Here is a 7,455-nt window from a genome sequence, read left to right as displayed (position 1 = left end):
CCCACACCAGTATTCTTGCCTGGAGTATTCCATGGACAGAGGAGCCTGGCAGGCAACAGTCCATAGAGTCATAAACAGTCGGACATGACTGAAATGACTTAGCAGCGGCAGCATTTCGAGCCATAAAGTTTTAGGGTGGTTTGTTACACAGAAAAAGCCAACTGATACACCTGCCTCCCCTCCCACCTTCATCTTTCACCACTCCTCACTGGCCACTCATTGGCTACCAAGGGCATTCTGCTTGTTGGCCTGGGGTTCTTGCCTCATTGGCTTCACTTCACTGGGAGCATGATTCCTCTCAGCCTGGTTAACGCTGACTCATCCTTTCCTACTTAGTTTGGATTTTATCTCCTTATTTCTTCCTTGATGCTTCTATCCTAATTTCCGATAGCCCTTCAGGCTGACTTAGGTAGGTACCTCTTCTAAACCTTCTCAAGGATCCCCATTACCATGTCTCCAAATGCTTTTATAATGGCCTGCTTATGAATCTACTTCCCTGCTAGCTGTTGGGATTTAGGAAGACACGGGCTATGCTTTGCTTCCCTAGTGGCTGAGCAGTAAGGAATCTGCCTGCCAATGCAGGAAACTCGGGTTCAATCTCTGGGTCAGGAAGATCCTCTGGAGAAGGAGATGGCACCCACTCCAATATTCTTGCCTGGGAAATCCCATGGACAGAGGAGCCTGGCGGGCTACAGTCAGTCCACGGGGTCATACAAGAGTCAGATGCCACTTTGCGACTAAACAACAACTACAGGTCCATGCTTTATTCTTTCTTTTTTCCTGCCAGCACCAAGCAGAGGGGCTGACACTTAGTAGCCAATAAAATGTGTGGAGCCAATGAAGGAATGAAACCCAGGGGGTGGTCTTAAGCTAGGTAGGGAAAGCCCCCCAAATCAGTAGATACTGATTTGTGTTGACACTTATTAATTCAACTTTTATATTTCTTTGTCTTACTTCAATAAGATGGGAACCACAAAGGAAAAAAAAAAAAACAGAAAAAAAAAAAACAAAACAGAAAACAAACTAATGGATAAACTTTAGACAAAGAACATGTAAGTAGGGCAGAGACTGAAGAGACTTCAACCATTTGGTTTGGGATATAGTAGAAACAGAGAAGGCAATGGCACCCCACTCCACTACTCTTGCCTGGAAAATTCTATGGACGGAGGAGCCTGGTAGGCTGCAGTCCATCGGGTCGCTGGGATCTGGGCACGACTGAGCGACTTCACTTTCACTTTTCACTTTCATGCATTGGAGAAGGAAATGGCAACCCACTCCAGTGTTCTTGCCTGGAGAATCCCAGAGACGGGGGAGCCTGGTGGGCTGCCGTCTCAGGGGTCAGTCGGACACAAGTGATGCCACTTAGCAGCAGCAGCAGAAAAGGGTGGAAAGTAGCTAAATTAAACCCATTGAAAGTAGGTCTGAGATAGACTATTTCAACTGTTCAAGTGTTTAAAATAGAAATCTGAACTCATTTTCTAACGGGTTTCCTATTGCTGGGTAGAAAAGAGAATTTTCCTTTCCTTTCTCTCTTCTAAACCTCCTAGTGCAATCGTAAAACTCACCCCAGACAGAGTTGATAAACTGACAGATAGTATCAAATGTCAGGCAGGGCTTGTTTCCATCCCCAGGCTCTTGGGAACAGCGCACGAACAGATTGTTCCTGCCAGAGTATCTCATTATTTTAAGCAAATTGAATTTCTCATTGACTATGTTGAAAGGTTGTACGCTAGTTATAATTACCGGTTTTACTTAATTTCCTTTTATAAATAGGTTGGTACTCTGTACTTGAAAGTAGTCTGTTGATTACTGACTTTTTTTTTTTTCTTTTGGCCTCAGGGACTGTTTAGAGCAGAAACTGCTGACAGAGTGAATTGAATGAAACAAATAGATGCCCAATTACAAGACAGTGTGAGTGTGTGTGAGGGTACATACAGGACCACAGGCAGCAAACACACAATACGTCAGAACCCCATGTCTGACGGTGAGTACAGAAGAGACTTGTGTGTGATGCTGGGGTAGGTGTGTTGGAGCTGCTGGGAAAAGCAGCCATTTGTAGCCCTGGGAGTTGAGAGGCTGGGAAACGTTCCCTCTGTAGAATCATCTTCTTCATCTGAACAGCCAGAGATTTCTACTCATGGAAACCCTATGCCCTAATGAAAGTCAGCTTCTTGAAAAAGTGCAAGTATGTTATCTGGGAAAGGGAAGAGATCAAATTGCCAGTTTCACAGCAATATTTAATGAAATATGCATTTTTTGGTTTTTCTAGTTATCACAATAATGCATTTTTTGTTTTTTGTCAGAACATTTAGAAAATGAAGAAATGCAAGGGAGAAAAATCACAGAAATTATCTATAATTCCACCACCCAGAAATAACCACTAAAATTTCATATATTTAAAAAACTTCCCTATATATGTATTTATGTAAATATATGCTCATATGCATAACTTTGTATCTCATGTTTATCACTATTAATATACTGAAAGGATATCCCCATGTTATGCACCTTTGAAAGTATAACTTTTAATGATCAACTATTATTCTGTAGTATGGGTAGAGTGTGGTATCTTTAGAGCTATCCCATTATTATTTCATGTCTCATTTCATTTATTTATCATTTCTAATGTTATAAATAACTCAATATTGAACATTCCCATAATGAATCTTTGTGCATAGGTTTCACTAATCCCTTTTAGTAAATTCAAAGAAATAAGTTTTTGATTCAGGAGTTTTGAGCTCTTTTAGGTCTTAATACAGATGATGAAATTGATTTTTTAGAAATATTGCATCAGTTTATACCCACTTAAAGGTATATTAGACTGCAAGCTTTACCATATACTTGTGAACAGCAGGAATTAAATATTCTAAGATATCGTCACTGTGATAAATTCAAAGGTCTACTTCATTGTTTTAATTTGCATTTCTCTTGGTCCTTACAGGGATAAACAATTTCATTTGTCTATGACAGCAGTTCAACGTATGCATTCTGCACTAGAAGGGAGTGGGATATGAAAGGATGGGGCCCAGACAGATGTCTGGATGGAAAATGGCAAGAAAAGAAAGAACCATGCAGAGCTTAGACATAGTTGCACAGAAGAGCCAGCTGAGAAATTTATGAAGACTTTGAATTAACTGGTCATGGAGAGGTGGGGCCTTGGTGTTTTCTAAAAGACAGAAAGGGAGCAGGGGATGGAGCTTTGCAGGAAGTGTCTAGGCTGCTTCGGTGGGATTCTGGGAGAGGGTGAAGGGGGACCAGCTTGAAGGCATGGGCTCCTTCAGGGCTTCTGATGGTAACAGGGCAAGGAAGTTATCAAGACAGAACCAGAGATGAAAATAGCTTAGCACATCTCTCTGCTTTCCTTTATACCACTCACTCTCGATTTGGGGCTGATAATTCTGCTGTTTATTATAGAACTTACTCTCCAGGTGGGGTTGATAATCCAGCTAGTAAATTGTTCTGGTTCCTGGTTTTTCTTGCTCCGGGGTGAGTTTTAGGCACTTTTTTTTTTTATTCCTAAGCTTCTCTCTGAAATGTTAGCAAATAATGGCTAAAAGGGAGGATTGGGGATTATCTGTGGATTCCAAATAGCCTTGACCCCTGTTGCCACAAAAAAAGAAAATAGCAAATTAACCTTCAGAGGCTTTTTCTCCCCATTCCATCACCTGGCGTAGAGTTGCTACAAGATTGGCATGTGTGTGTGTGTGTAAATGTGTGCAAGTGTGTGCATGTGCTTATGATTGCATGTCTTCCTTGTGTGTCGCACTCGGGTCCTGGAGCACTTTTACACCCCTGGAGGTGACCAAACACCTAGAAGAGTGGCCTTACCCATGTTTGCTTCCGTGGGGGTGTGGAAGGTTGCTGAGCTGCCCATGAAGAGACTGGCACTTGGCTGCCTCAAATTCCTGCCTCGACTGAAAAGCTGCCTAGCCAGAGGTGGGCATCTCAAACCCACTAGTCTCGGGGTCCTGAGGACACTGATCCTAGTGTCTGAGGAAGGGCTGGGGCTTTAGCCAGTGTTATAGCAGCAGTAAGATGTGAAACAATAGAAAACTGAGTTGGGAAACCTGGATTATAGCTGTGTTCTCCACCATTCACAGGCTAAATGACTTTTGAGAACTCACCTAATTTCTATGGTTTTTAACTTTTCTTATGTGAACAGTGAGGACAGTGGCTCTTGTCCTGTGGTGTGGAAAGGACATGTTTTCTACCCCAGCTGGCCAGACCCTGGAGTATTCACTGAATGCTCACCCTCCTTGGCTTCATGTCCTATCAAATGGGAGTGAACGCTACCACCACAGTTACCTAACCCAAGTGGTTAACAGTGTAGTGATCCAGTAAGTTGATGTGATGAAAGCTCTAGGGGCTGTGCAGGGAGAGTTTAAACTGACATTTCAATGGAAGGAGGCAGTGCTCTGCTAATATTAGCATCCACACCAGAGTGGGGAGGAGGGTATGTTTTCAAGCCTGGGGTACCCTGAGAATAGCTAGAGGCTTCTTAGTTCCATTAATGACTTGCAGGTAATGTTGTGGTTTAGTCCTAAGTCGTGTCTGACTCTTGCAACCCCATGGACTGTGTAGCCCGCCAGGCTCCTCTGTCCATGGGAGTTTCCCGGCAAGAGGAGTGGAGTGGGTTGCCATTTCCTTCTCCAGGGGATCTTTCCGATCCAGAGATTGAACTCAGGTCTCCTGCATTGCAGGTGGGTTCTTTACTGACTGAGCCACCAGGGATGTCCATGACTTCTTTTGATAAAGGTACATGTCTAATATATCTCTTTAATGCTGTTTGAAATGTCAAAATATATTAATTATTAAGACCAAACTTATATCATCTACAAGCCCTGAAAGAGCTGCCCCTAGCTTGTCCCCCTGACCCAGACACCACACTGAGCATCACTGCTCTGGAGGAAATCATAAGATGAGAGCCATGGCTCCCCAGGATGTTTCCGGGTAACCCAGAGTGGCACAGCAGTGCCTCTGAACCAACCTCGAAATCACAGAAGCTACAAGGTTCCTCTGAGGTTTGAAGGAGTGAGTGACAGGTGTGGGGTCCTAGATCAGACCAAGGTAATTGGTCTCACTGATCTGCCTTTTCCTTTCAGTGAAAAGCTTTCAAGTTGAAGCAAATTTCCTCCCATGGCTCCAAGTTCAGTAGCAATACTGGGAAGATCCTAGTGGGTGGGAGGTGGTCTCAAGCCTACCTGAGATTTGGGGGGGGTGAATGGATCATGGGGCCACCAGCCCATGAGGAGACTGACAAGTGTGAAACATGTACAATTGCAGAACCGATGGTTCTGTTGGAGGAAATATTTTATGTTTCTTTAACATGTAAGCTGTTAGAAGGGGGTGGCATCTTTGTCTTCAACAGTTAAAATTTTATGTTTGCTAAAAACAGAAAGTTGAAATCGCTTCTTTCCTTCCAGCTCCTCCTCTTCAGGGTGTGTGGGGGCCAGCTGAAACTGTGATCATCTTGTAAACTCTCGGGGCTGCGAATGTCTCTTCCTAACACACCCTGGGGTCTTCCCCACGAAGTGCAGAAAGCCAGAAGCTACTTTTCGTCATCATCCAGGCCCTCATTCCTCCTTTTGGATTTAGTTAAGTCAGCCTCTTTAGTAGGAAAACTATGAAGGGGAAAACCACTCCCATCAAGAAAAAGAATAAGAAAAAAACTGAACTACGAATTTCAGTATGCAACACTGGGACTCACCGGATAAACTCATATTTCAAGAGGGAGGGGACACACATATACCTATGGCTGATTTATGTTGATATATGCCAGAAACCAACAATATTGTAAAGCAATTATCCTCCAATTAAAAATAATTAAACATTTAAAAAAACAGTAATATCAAGTTCAGACTCTTTGGGGTCAGGGAAGGAAGCTTATGAGTGAAATAAATAAAGCAGGTTGGTTACCAAAAAAATGAGGTGGGGGAGAATAAAGTACCTGATATGTGCATGTCCTACCTACAGCTGTCACCGTGATTTTTCAGTAGATCCCAGGCAGGCCACATAAAGTGTGCATTTTGATCATGGTGGGGTCTGTGGGCTTCTCATCCTGCTCACTGATATTGATGTGAACTCCTTTCCATCCTCTTACTCTCCCTGCCTCCATCCCAAGAGTAGCTCAGCAAGGTATTTAAGAGCATGGATACTTGTAGTCCAGTTATTAACTGTGTCACTCTGGGCTAGATATTTCGCATCTTTGTCTTAGGTTGATTCATCTCTAAAAGGGCAGATGTGGATAAATGAGTTTTTCAAGGGCTTAGATCAGTTCCAGGGACACACAAAGCATTATATATGTGTTTTCTTTTATTATTCACTCATTATCCATTTGCAATTATTCTCATCTTCCAGGTATGGCCCTGGCTTAATTGGAAGTTCTGTCGATAGATCAGATATGAATTTTTGCTCGAGGGATGTAGGGGAATAAAGAACTAATATTTTTTACCTTTTAAGTTATGAGCTTTTCAAACATTATTGATTTAGTCTTCAGATTCCTTTATGAGATACGTTTTATTATCCCTATTTTTTAATGAATGTGGAACAGAGGAGGCCACGTCAAGGTGACATGGCTGAGAATGGCAGGGCTGGGGTTTGAATCCAGGTCTCTGAAGTTGGCACGTGTCAGACTTCTTACAAGGTCTGAGAGCAGAACACGGGCTGGCCCTGGACGTGACCTTGCTGTCCTTCACAATACAGGGATTCAGGCTCCACGAATGATCAGTTATGGCTGGTGTGAGAGAGCAAAATCATTTCCTATCCTGAGAATATTTTAGGTTGCCTCAAGAGAAAAATTTGAGCAGTCTTATAACCCTTTACCTTGTGGCTCAGATGGTAAAGAATCTGCCTGCAGTTTGGGACACCTGGGATCCATCCCTGGCTTGGGAAGATTCCTTGAAGAAGGAAATGGCAACCCACTCCAGTATTCTTGCCTGGAGAATCCCATGGATCCTGGTGGGCTGTAGCCCATGGGATTGCAGAGTCAGACATGACTGAGCAACTAACACTCCACTACTACAACCCTTTTCATTGTACAGTGAAGAATTAGCCTCAAGTGAATCAGAAAGGTCACAACCAACCTTTGATTCTGTTCACATTTTGTATTTTATTCGCATGGTCCAGATGAGCAGCCCCTTTCTTCTAGAGGTCTCCTTGCTGTCCCTTACATCAATCCATGGGAGCATTTTAGTCACAGACATTGAGAAAACAAAGGAATTGTAAAGACCACCGAATTCACCAGCTGCTGCAGAAAACCCACTTGGCTTCTTTGGATATATGAGAACCAGCAGAGGAGCTTGTCTCTAAAGATAGATGCACGGGCCCTACTCCTTCAAGATTCTGATTTCATAGTACTGGAGAGAGGCCCAGGAAGCTGCATGCTAATTAATGTATAGACAGATTAGGAATCCACCAAGCAAGCTGACCTCTTAATTTCAAAGAAAAAGAAACTGG

At 43.1% G+C, this 7,455-nt stretch overlaps 1 long non-coding RNA gene across 1 annotated transcript; it reads left to right on the top strand.

Moving 5' to 3' along the window:
* Positions 1-269: 269 nt before the first annotated feature.
* Positions 270-5,845, top strand: LOC147361191 (uncharacterized). The gene is made up of 5 exons (XR_015140060.1): positions 270-409; positions 1,840-1,984; positions 2,942-3,148; positions 4,701-4,755; positions 5,424-5,845. It is a non-coding gene; the product is annotated as an uncharacterized LOC147361191 (long non-coding RNA).
* The last annotated feature ends 1,610 nt before the right edge of the window (positions 5,846-7,455 follow it).

Source organism: Bos grunniens, chromosome 13, assembly GCF_055505025.1.
Source record: "Bos grunniens cultivar Pamir isolate PY7600 chromosome 13, Bosgru_T2T1.0, whole genome shotgun sequence".
Taxonomy (NCBI): Eukaryota; Metazoa; Chordata; class Mammalia; order Artiodactyla; family Bovidae; genus Bos; species Bos grunniens.
The sequence above is the reverse complement of the archived record's forward strand: the minus strand, read 5'-3'. Positions and strand labels throughout refer to the sequence as shown.